At 46.8% G+C, this 12,381-nt stretch overlaps 1 protein-coding gene and 1 pseudogene across 1 annotated transcript in view; both read right to left on the bottom strand.

Moving 5' to 3' along the window:
- DLG2 (discs large MAGUK scaffold protein 2) overlaps positions 1–12,381 on the bottom strand; it is a 1,591,953-nt gene that overhangs the window by 793,837 nt on the left and 785,735 nt on the right. The gene's annotated exons all lie outside the window — the stretch shown is intronic.
- On the bottom strand, positions 46–486 carry LOC146349363 (NADH dehydrogenase [ubiquinone] 1 alpha subcomplex subunit 13 pseudogene; annotated as a pseudogene).

Genomic DNA, 12,381 nt, shown 5'->3' on the forward strand with positions numbered 1-12,381 from the left:
AATAGCCAAAGCTCTCTGGGTGGTTCACACAAACCCTGCTGCCACTCACACGTAAAACTGGCAACCAAATTTAGCGTTGTCGAGCACGCTCTGCGGGTGCAGGTAAAAGAGCTCGTCAAGTGTGGGGGGCACCCAGCGTGTGGTGTGGAACAGAGACTCACCGACCTGCCAGCCGGGGATGTCCTTCATGATCTTGGCCTCCTCGTCGAGATTTTGACGCAAGATGCATAGCATCCTGCGGTCATCCTCAGCCATAAGAAGGGGAAAGATGGCCACTCGCGTCTCCAGGTCCTCGATGTTCAGGCGCCGCCTCTCTCGGTTCCATGTCACAAGGGAATAATAGCCATAGACGAGGGTCCCAATTCCAATGGCGAACAGGCTATAGCCCGAGAGCCCCCGCCGGGGCAAGTTCCTCTTGTAGTCAATGGGTCCGTATCCGCCCAGCGGCGGCATGTCCTGCTTCACCTTCCTGACTCCGGCCGCCATCTTGGAAGCGGGCAGCTCACTCCTGGCACAACGGGAAGATCATGAGCTTCTTGTTGCAAAATTTCGGCTTAAATTGAAGAACGTAGGGAAAATCACTAAACCATTCAGGTATGACCTAAATCATATCCCTTATGAATATACAGTGGAGGTGAGGAATAGATTTCAGGGATTAGACCTGATAGACAGAGTGCCTGAGGAACTATGGACAGAGGTCCGTAACATTGTTCAGGAGGCAGCAACTCAATCCATCCCAAAGAAAAAGAAATGCAAGAAAGCAAAGTGGCTGTCTGATGAGGCTTTACAAGTAGCTGACGAAAGAAGGGAAGCGAAAAGCAAGGGAGAAAGGGGAAGATATAGCCAACTGAATGCAGAGTTCCAGAGAATAGCAAGGAGAGACAAGAAGGCCTTCTTAAATGAACAATGCAAAGAAATTGAAGAAAACAATAGAATGGGAAAGACTAGAGATCTCTTCAAGAAAATCGGAGATCTCAAGGGAACGTTTTGTGCAAAGACGGACAAGATAAAGGACAAAGAAGGCAGGGACCTAACAGAAGCAGAGGAGATTAAGAAGAGGTGGAAAGAACACACAGAAGAACTATACAGGAAAGATCTGAATGTCCCTGATAGCCATGATAGTGCGGTCACTGAACTTGAGCCGGACATCCTAGAGAGTGAAGTCAAGTAGGCCTTAGGAAGCATTACCAACAACAAAGCTAGCGGAGATGACAGTATTCCAGCTAAGCTATTTAAAATCCTAAAAGATGATGCTGTTAAAGTGCTGCACTCAATATGCCAACAAATTTGGAACACTCAATAGTGGCCACAAGACTGGGAAAGGTCAGTTTACATTCCAATTCCAAAGAAGGGCAATGCCAAAGAGGGTTCAAACTACCGTACAATTGTGCTCCTTTCACATGCCAGCAAGGTGATGCTCCAAATCCTACAAGCTAGGCTTCAGCAGTATGTGAACCCAGAACTACCGGAAGGACAAGCTGGGTTTCGAAGAGGCAGAGGAACTAGAGTTCAAATCGCCAACATTCGCTGGATCATGGAGAAAGCAAGAGAATTCCATAAAAATGTCTATTTCTGCTTCATTGACTACGCTAAAGCCTTTGATTGTGTGGATCACAACAAACTGGCAAATTCTGAAAGAGATGGGAGTGCCAGACCACCTTACCTGTCTACTGAGAAACCTGTACGAGGGTCAAGAAGCAACAGTAAGAACCGACATAGAACAACCGATTGGTTCAAAATTGGGAAAGGAGTACAACAAGGCTGTATATTGTCACCCTGCTTATTTAATTTATATGCAGAGTACATCATGAGAAACACTGGGTTGGATGAATCACAGGTCAGAATTAAGATTGCTGGGAGAATTATCAACAACCTCAGATACGCAGACAATACCACCCTCATGGCAGAAAGCAAAGAGGATCTAAAGAGCCTCTTGTTGAGGGTGAAAGAGGAGAGTGCAAAAGCTGGTTTGAAACTCAACATTAAAAAAACGAAGATCATGGCATCTGGCCCCATCACTTCCTGGCATATAGAAGGGGAAGAAATGGAAGCAGTGACAGATTTTATTTTCTTGAGCTCAAAGATCACCGCAGATGGTGACTGTAGGCATGAAATTAAAAGACGCTTGCTCCTTGGGAGGAAAGCTATGGCAAACCTAGACAGCATAGTAAGTAGCAGAGACATCACCTTGTCGACAAAGGACTGCATAATCAAAGCTATGGTTTTCCCAGTAGCAACGTATGTCTGTGAGAGAGCTGGACTATAAGGAAGGCTGAGCGCTGAAGAACCAATGCTTTCGAACTGTGGTGCTGGAGAAGACTCTTACGAGTCCCCTGGACTGCAAGGAAGTCAAATCAGGGAGTACCAGACCACCTTAAGGAAATCAACCCTGAGTGCTCATTGGAAGGACGGATACTCAAATATTTTGGCCACCTAATGAGAAGAGAAAACTCTCTGGAAAAGACCCTGATGCTGGGAAAGATTGAAGGCAAAAAGGGAAGGGGACGGCAGAGGATGAGATGGCTAGATAGCATCACCGATGCAATGAATATGGACTTGAGCACACTCCGGGAGACTGCGCAGGACAGGAAGGCCTGGCGTGCTATGGTCCATGGGGTCACGAAGAGTCAGACATGACTGAACGACTGAACAACAACGTAAACTGGTAGCCAGTGAAGCTGTTACAACATGGGATTTGTGTGCTCCCCATAACCAACCCCAGCCAATAGGCTGGCTGCAGCAGTCTGAACCAGCTGACATCCAGGTTATGACCTGGTTATAAAGCTACCTTATGACTAGGCTCTTGAAAAATTCAGCCCCTCTTAAAATCTATCTATGTCACTTCATGCAAATGTTGCAATGTTAATCCTAATAGAGAATTCTGAAAGCTGAGATTTAGGGAGCTAATGGACAGTTGGACATTTTCTTAATTATTAGGCTTCACCCTTGGATGAGTTACAGTTTGATCAGCCTTCCCCAACTTCATGTCCTCCAGGTGTTTCAGACTACAAATCCCATCATTCCAAGCCAGCATGGCCATCGGGCAATCTGTAAATGACCCCCACCCCCAAATTTATGTAGAAAATGCATAGCCTGCCTTTCACTATAACCACTCCTGGCCTATAGGGCACTGGAGGCCATCCGCCTCCCCTCGCCCCAAACCAGTTCCCTACCCCAGAAATAGAGGCATCCATTGGTGAAATCCATGCTGTAAACACACAGTTATGGATATCCAAGATCTTGACTGTAGGGCTTATGTCCCTTCTAAAATTTGATTTTTAGACTTCACCTTTGTTTGGGTCAGTTTCACCTTGACAAATCATTCCTGGTTTCCATAAACTCTTTGGCAGTAAAGGGCCATCGTGACAGAGTTCAGTTTAGGCAAATCACTTTGCAACCGATCTCAGGTCCTTAGCTCACCTCCAAATAGCTTGCTGTCTGTGTCAGCTCTTGAATCAATCAGTCCAACAGAACCTCAGCTGCTGGGACAAAACAGAGCCTCTTACAAAACCTCTGCTACTTTGCAAAACTTTTGCTGAATACATAGGTTCTCCTTTTTAACTGAAGCAGATGTTCCAGCACATTCCTTGGTTGAGAATTTACCAGCTGTAATAGTATGTCATTCTTTTTGAAATGTTTGTATTGTATTTTATTCTCTTAACTATTTCTATTCTACCCAGAGAACATTTGTTATTGGGCGGATTACAAAAATAAGAAATAAAATAAAATAAACTGAAGTGATCCGTCCAGAGACAATGTTTCAAGGAATGGCCTGACATTTTTACTTACGGAATGTTTTTAGGAATGCAGTCACCAAACACGAGGACCAAAAGGGACATAAAATGTGCACATGTTAATTGATGTGTATAGATGCAAATTTGGAAAGAATGGCTGCAGTTTAACTGGAAATACAAGCATTCTCATTAGAATGGGGAAGACAGTGACCAGGTAACCTGTGTGCCTGCCTGCCATTGATGAGCCGTGGATGAGCAATTTCAAGGCCCCTGTGGTCCCTTTTTATGGTTCTTTATCTTTTAACCAGGCTTGGACTGGGCAGCCCTTCAAATACAGGACACCTTCAAATAGAGGACTGTGCTCTGTAAAGTAGGACACATGGACACCCCAACTCTCAGCAGTTTAGGACACAATCCTATGGGGATGGCTGTAAGCATCTGAACTCAGAGGCTGGCGGCCATCCAATGCAGAGCAGGAGAAGTGGCGGAGGCAATCTTTGCCTCCCCCTCCCCCTGCTCTGCATTTCAGCTAGACGTGCTTTTTCACCCATCTAGTGGAGGCGCTGGGGAGTGGGAGGGAAGGAGGCTGGGGAAGCTGGAGGATTCCTCATAAGCCAGCCTCCCCAGTCCCCTCCCCTCCACTGGGAATGTCCCCTTTACCTTCCCTCTGAGGTCGCTTTTGCAACCACAGAGAGGCAGCCAGCACGGTTCTCTCCACACCAGCTGCAAGGGGGAAGGGAGCTCAGTCTCCTGGCTTCGGGGTCAGAGCACTGGTTCCATCCTCGGATCCAGGAATCTGAACTATCCTATGCCCCCCCCCCGATGCTTTCTAGGGGCCTTAGGATTGCATGTGTGCGTGCATGTGTGCGTGTGCATATATCTGTATATCTATATCTATATATCAATGTGTGTGTGTACACACACACACACAAAGGCACACACAGTACAACATAAACTTAAAACATAGATTAAAATAGCATCACAATAAAACCAGAAATAAAACCAGCAACAGAGAAAACTGTAGTGCCGGTCTGAAAACCACTAACACAGTTAAAAATTAAAAAAAAAAACCTTGAGAAAATAAAAAGACTTTGGCCTGATGCCAAAAGGACAACTAGTCAGGATAGCTATACACTCAGGGCCAGAAATATTGGAATATTGGAACAAGGATAACTGTTTCGGCAGTTGGCCTCTGTACACCACCACATTGAAGGTGAAAGGAAACACACCCAGATGGGAGCGAAGTCAGGACTTTCAGCTGTAATTCAAGGGGTGTGACAAAAGTGGGGCACTAACCATTCAGGAAGCCATCAATTCCTGCCTGCCCACTGCAGCAGCACAAGCTGCCACTCCTGTCACCCACACCTCTTCCTGTCCGCTGCTCTGGCGCTCCACAGGTGCTTCTGCCACAAATTCTTGCTCGGGATGGCGCAGGCGCCTGATTGTGTCCAGGAGTCTGGCGGACTCCCCCCCCATCCCCTCCCCTGAGCCACACCTGCTGAGCCCCTGCCCCCACTCAAGTCCTCCCCCCCATCCTCCCCGAGCCGCAGGCGCTCACCCTGGATCCATCTGCAACCACCGCAAGCGCCACTTTGTGAAAGAAAATGGCAATCGCGGATATGCACACATCTAGTCTTACACAAAATGGTGCCTTGAATATACGCAAGACTGTGGGTGTAAATGAGCCAGGGTGAGTGCAGGGAGCTCAGGGAGTGGGAGGGGGGAACTCAAGCACGGGTCTGGGGGCACACAAGCTGCATCAGTGGCTCAGCGAGTGCCTGGAGGACCCGAACTGTGGAGCATCCATCCATCCCTAATTCCTGCTTGCCCACAGCCACTCCTGCCACCCATGCCTCTTCCCGTCTGTTGCCCTGCTGCACCACAGCCGTTTCTGCCTCCAATTCCTGCCTGCCCATTGCTACAGCAGAAGCTGCCGCTCCTGCTGCCCACACCTCTTCCCATCTACTGCCCTGCTTCCCCCCACCTCTGCTTCTGCTGCCTCCTCCCTCACCCTTCCTGGCTGAGCACAGAGGTAGGGAGAAGAAGCAGCAGCGAAAGTGGGGGGTTAGGGGTGAGGAAGGGATCTTGGTGGGTGCCTCATTGCCAAACCCTGGCCTAGAGTATGAAGCTACAAAATCCAAGTAGGAACAGCATGAATGCAAAGACAGAAACTCGCATCGTTACATCAGCAAGCCTTGCGTCATCTTGTTCCACAATTCATAGAGCAACCCAATTGCTGTCTCACACACACAACATGGCTGCTCTGTCACTAAACAGTTTTGCTCCCTTCTTCCAATCTAATGACCCATTGATCAAAAGGCACAATTTGCAGCATAAACAAGTGTCCACTTTTGAAGTTAAAATGTGTTGACAACATCATTACCGTCCTCCACCTTCCCTGCTTAGCATCAGATTGATCGTCAGCTCTAAAACATTTCACAAAGTCAATTACCAAGTTTTTAATCATTTCTTTTTTTCTTCTTTTTTTAGCCGCTGAGAGATGCTGAAATCTGAAAGCAGATGCACGCATGGCACGCCAGTGTATTAGAAACCACAATGGCATTCAAGGTTTTCAAATCCCATCCATCCAAAAAGATCTGTCCTTGGCAGTAGGGATGTCAGAGAATTTCTCCACGAATCTCCGGGAGGCCGAATGCCAACGCATTCAGCCCCCCGAAATTGGTGGAGAAACGGTCCACACACCCCCCCCGGGATGGGACTTACCTTGTCCGAATGTCCCTGGTGGCGGCGGCTCTCGGCGGCAGTTCGGCGGCGGTGGCTGTGGCGGCCGGTCTTCCGACCGGCTGCCGCCGCCGCCACCATTTCCAAGTAAAAAAACAAAACAAAACAACAAACGTGATAGGCTACATAAAGATTTACGTAGCCTATTATGGCTAGATTTTCAGAAAACACCGTGATAGGCTACGGAACGCTATTTGCATTGCCCTTATTTTCGCCGTAGTCTATGTAAATGTTTATGTAGACTACATGTGCCAAAATAAGGAATGCAAAATAAGGAACGCAACTGGCGGTGCCCATGGGCGCCACTATTTGCATACGCGTGTGTTTTTTTTTCTTCACTCAGCCGTGATAGGCTACGTAAACATTTACGTAGCCTATCACAGTATTTTTTGAAAATCTAGCTGTGATAGGCTACGTAGATCTTTACGTAGCCTATTACATTTTTTTGTGTTTTTTTTACTGGAAATGGCGGCGGCGGCAGCCGGTCGGAAGACCGGCCGCTGCCGCCGCACCGCCATCAAACCGCCGCCGGAGCCACCACCGCCAGGGACATTCACCAAAGGTAAGTCCCATCCCGGGGGGGCGGGGGGGCAGACCGTTTTGCCACCGATTTCTGGGGGCTGAATGCGCTGGCATTTGGCCTCCCCGAGATTCGTGGCGAAATTCTCTGACATCCCTACTTGGCAGTCATCATTTTTTTTCTGCCGAACATAGGAGTTCATTCCTCTAAGCCACTGCAATGTCCATATAAGTATGAGGAAATTTTACACCCAAATCTCTCAGAACCAGAGGATTTAGAAGTTTGCATGACCACAATTGCGCCATGGACTATGGGCTCTGTCTATGTAGCCCGGTGACTAGTAGCAATTACAGAATCTCAATAATTGCAACCTTAACTTTTTAAAGAGTAGGCTTCTAGTCCCTAGGCTCATGGTTAAGACACTGGAAATGTGTAGGCAGTGTCTGCTGAAAATCTGGACACTAAACAAGGACATATATATGAGGCAGCTTAGCAGGTCAAACCAATGGTCCGTGTAGTCCAGTACTGCCTATTCTGATTGGCTGAGGCCCTTCAAAATCTCAAGCAAAGGGATCCCCTCCCCTGATTCCTGGGATCCTTTTAACTGGAGATGCCAGGGATTGATCCTGTGACAGGGCTGGGCCATGGCCTAGAAGTTAGGGTCACAAAGTAGTCAAGATCTATGGTTGGGAGAATGAGTGATGTTTGAGCTTGTTTAGGTCATCCATTTTCCACCTTGATGCTCATCTTGCCTTGTTATCGCTCCCAAACACAAGCGTCTTTTTTTCCGAACAGGAAAAATGCACATGTTCACATATGAAAAATGTCCACTCCCCCCCCCCCGCCCGATAGGCTAAAGCATGAAAATGTCATTTTGGGAGGCAAAGGCACACTTTTGAATGTGAATGCAAGCTCAAGACATTGTGAAAATTTCCCAAGAATTATGCTCCTGCTTGCATTCAGGGTTACGAATAGGTTGTGTTTGCATGATTTGAAAACAGGAACAAAATTCTTGTACATTCCTATCAATATCAGAGGACAAATCAGGAGCCAGGAGGACAGGACAACAAGCCAAGAATCAGGACCAGAATGACTAGAAACACAGAGGTACACCGGAGCTCAGGCAGACCTTGTTGCTTGAGGAAAGTACCAGACAGACAGGAAGTCTCCTTGTATTCCTTCCTCCTGAGAAAAAACGAATGGCCATCTTTCTGGGTGGCACCAGACTGGAGCCAGAATATTATTTCTGGAGAGAATGTAGTTCTGAAGGCAGAAGTCAGCAGTTCTTGGCAACCTGGGACCTTCTGAATGCAAAGCATGTGGTCTACCCCTGAGCTATGACGCCTCCCCTCCCCTCTGGAAAATATATTAGTAAAAGAGCTGTATCCCCCATCCTTACATATTTCCCTGTCTGCCCCTTGGCCCTATCTTCACAATTTGCCTCCCTTGCCACCATTCATTCTCTACTCCCCGCCAACAACGCACATACCTTCTCTGGTGGGCAAACATCATTCCTCACAAATGGAAAAAAGAAAGAAAGAAATGGAGTTCTGTGCAAGTTTACGCATACGTTTAATCTCACCGTAGATCTCACTTTATAGCTGTAGAATCTTTAACCCACTTGCAAATTCAGCCGGAATGCAGACAACTGAGGATATAAATGGGGAGAAGGCTGTCAGACCAGGCAAGAAAAGGTCCCCAACCTTTGCCCTGCTCACTTTTTAGATCCTTGGGCCAAACAACAACACCACCTGCCCTGGAACTTGGGTAGGGGTTTTGAAGAAAATGGTAGGTGGCCACCTATCAGCAGTAGTTTTCCTGTATTAGCAAGGGTCTGGAGTCTGGACCAGAGTACCTTTCAACTCTATGAATCTATGAAAACAAATCACACACTGTAAAACAGAACAATGTAGAACAAAATGCTGAATGCTGGCAAAATGCTATCACACTTGACTTACTGCTCTCCCCCTCTTCAAAGTGTAGTTCAGTTTTAATCCTGAACCCAAGAATGACGGCTGTTTTAGCCCAATTTAGGTACCTGCACACAGCATCTTGTTTATCAGTTTGGCAAGTGACAGGTTTAAGCGATCTAATCAAATTGTTTCTGTCAGCTGACAATTTAATTAAGGGGGGGGGGTTCAGGAATTCAAAGCAAACCACGGGAATGCAGTTATTTCTTTCCAGCAATATAAGCAACAGCTTATGATGGGCAACAGCAAAGCAACATTTGACAGCCAGCTACCCACCCATCATCTGTTGTTAAATTTTCTGGAAGAATTGATAAAGAATATTTTCTTTCCTGTCTACCACACCCTTTCAGTATTCAAGGAAAATATACTCAGGCCAGGCCATTCATTTGTTAGGCGATTCAAGTCAGGGATGGCACAGGCATCTGGTTAAGTCCGGGAGTCCGCCCCCCCCGCACACGCACACACCCGCACACACACCCCTGAGCTGCCCCTGCCGAGCCCCTGCCTCCACTCAACCCCCCCTCCCCACACACTTGCCAAGCCGCTCACACTTACCCAGGACCTGTCTATGAGCGACACTGTGCGGAAGAAAATCATGATCGCAAATATGCACACATCTAGTCGAAATGACCCATTTATGCCTGTAGTCTTGCGTATATGGGCTATTCACTGTGCCATTTTGTGTACAAGTAGATGCGCACATATTTGCAATTGCCACTTTCTTCTGCAAAATGGTACCCTCAGCGCTCGTGGAGGTATCCCAGGTGAGTGCAGGCAGCTTGGTGAGTGGGCAGGGGAGGTTGGGCATGGGTCTGGGGGTGCGCACATGGGGGCAGGGGCTCAGTGGGCACCTGGAGAACCTGGACATGGGGGTGGCGTCCATCCCTACTCCAAGGTGTTAAAACCTCTCTGCAAAGCTTCATAGAACAAACAATTCAAGGAACGTTTGGGATCATTCTCTATAACTTCACAATTCTACAATCAGGACAGCAAAGTGACAGGGATGATGGCATGAGCAGTGTTACAAGATTCAATCAAACTCAGGCTAAAGACCATTTGAAAGCCTGTTCTGTGATTGTGTCCAGGCAGTACATCCACCTTAAACAAGCAACAACAACAGATCGCAACAAGGTGCAAAGACAAGATTTCTCTCTTTAGAATGGCCAAGAAGCCCAGGGGCTGACAATTAACCAAGAGGCAAGTGCTAAGTATCGAATAATCAGTTGTTAAGTGGGAATTAAGGATATTGCACAATTTCGTTCGGTCCACATTTTTAAGTCAGTGAACCCTGTTCTCACTTCCTGGACTAAAACATGGATTGGAACACAGTTATCCTTCAGATTGTGCACTTCTTTGAGCCATCAGTTTGTTTATGCCTAGGCCCATTTAGTCATTGATAGGACCAGTCACTAGGCATATCCGGATTTTGTGAAATCTGTCTCGCACGTGTTTCATGGATTGCGCAGTATCATTCATTCCGGTGTCCATTCACATCCAGATTCAGTTTCTTTTTCACTGTGCAGAAAAATATGCAAATAACTTCATAAGAGGGTTTTCTACATATATTTTTTTACATAAAAATTTACGTAATTTACTTTAGTACGTAACATTTAGCATATTGTCCCCCATCGCAGTCAACATTTCCCCACATATATTTTACCAGTCTCACCAGCAACTTGCGTATTTATCCTATGAATAAATTTGTGTACATTTCAGGAAAGTAAAAAATAAAGATCCAAAAGTCCACGGACTCTGCGCAGCCAGAGCAGGCCAGACTGCAGCAGATTCCGCAGGTCGTATTCTTAGAAATCCAAACGCATTTTCGTCCATCTCAAATTTCTCCAGCATCCCTGCTAGTCACTAGTACACAGGCAGGACCAGTGAGGTGGCTAGAAATATAGGTGCTCCTAAGGAACAATCATGCGACGTGCTGGGCTTGATGAAGCCAAGGCTGGAGTTAAAATCGCTGGAAGAAACGTTAACCATCTCAGATATGCAGATGATACCACTTTGATGGCTGAAAGCGAGGAGGAGCTGAGGAACCTCATGACAAAGGTGAAAGAAGAAAGTGCAAAAGCTGGGTTGCAGTTAAACCACAAAAAAAACCAAGATTATGGCAACCAGCTTGATTGAGAACTGGCAAATAGAGGGAGAAAATGTGGAGGCAGTGACAGACTTTGTCTTTCTAGGCGCAAAGATTATTGCAGACGCTGACTGCAGCCAGGAAATCAGAAGACATTTACTTCTTGGGAGGACAGCAATGACAAATCTTGATAAAATAGTTAAGAGCAGAGACATCACACTGACAACAAAGGTCCGCATAGTTCAAGCAATGGTATTCCCCATAGTAACCTATGGCTGTGAGAGCTGGACCATAAGGAAGGCTGAGCGAAGGAAGATAGATAGATGCTTTTGAACTGTGGTGCTGGAGGAAAATTCTGAGAGTGCCTTGGACTGCAAGAAGATCAAACCAGTCCATACTCCAGGAAATAAAGCCAGACTGCTCACTTGAGGGAATGATATTAAAGGCAGAACTGAAGTACTTTGGCCACATAATGAGAAGACAGGATACCCTGGAGAAGATGCTGATGCTAGGGAAAGTGGAAGGCAAAAGGAAGAGGGGCCGACCAAGGGCAAGATGGATGGATGATATTCTGGAGGTGACAGACTCGACCTTGGGGGAGCTGGAGGTGGCGATGGCCAACAGGAAGCTCTGGCGTGGGCTGGTCCATGAAGTCATGAAGAGTCGGAAGCGACTGACCGAATAAACAACAAGAAGGAACAATCACATCTGAACTGAGACTAAGGTGGCCATGTGTCCCCTTTTATAGAGAACAGTCTTCTATTTGAAGGGCTGCCAGAGGACTGTCCCCTATTTGAAGGCATCCTCAATTTAAGGAGCTATCCTATCCAATTCCAGTTTAAAGATAAAGAACCGTAAGAACAGTTGCTCATCACCAGTTAGTGCCTGGACAGCAGACTGGACAGGCAGGTATACAGGTCACCTGGTCACAGTCTTCCAGACTATTTATTTATTTTATTTACTTATCGCATTTATATCCCACCTTTCTTCCATTGTGGAACTCAAGGTGGCTACATGCAGTTCCCAGGACGTCTCCCCTCCAAGCACTGGCCAGACCCAGACCCACTTAGCTTCAGCAAGGTGGCAGCCTCATGTGCCTTCAGACCATGTCTTGGGACACTATGGTGAGAGTGTGTTTCTATTCACATTCTAATACTTATTTCTAAATTTGCATCCCCACATATAAGTAAGCATATGCAAGTTTCACATGATTTGTCTCCTCTTTCATCCTTTGGGGGGGATGCTTTTCCTCTTTTTTGGCAGTTCATAAGTGGCCCCCCTATCTGAAACTGTCAAGGTCCAGTGGGCTACGAGGCAAGAAGTGTAGATCAC

This window comes from Heloderma suspectum, chromosome 3 (genome assembly GCF_057233095.1).
Source record: "Heloderma suspectum isolate Gila_16-S chromosome 3, 16-S_ref, whole genome shotgun sequence".
Lineage (NCBI taxonomy): Eukaryota > Metazoa > Chordata > Lepidosauria > Squamata > Helodermatidae > Heloderma > Heloderma suspectum.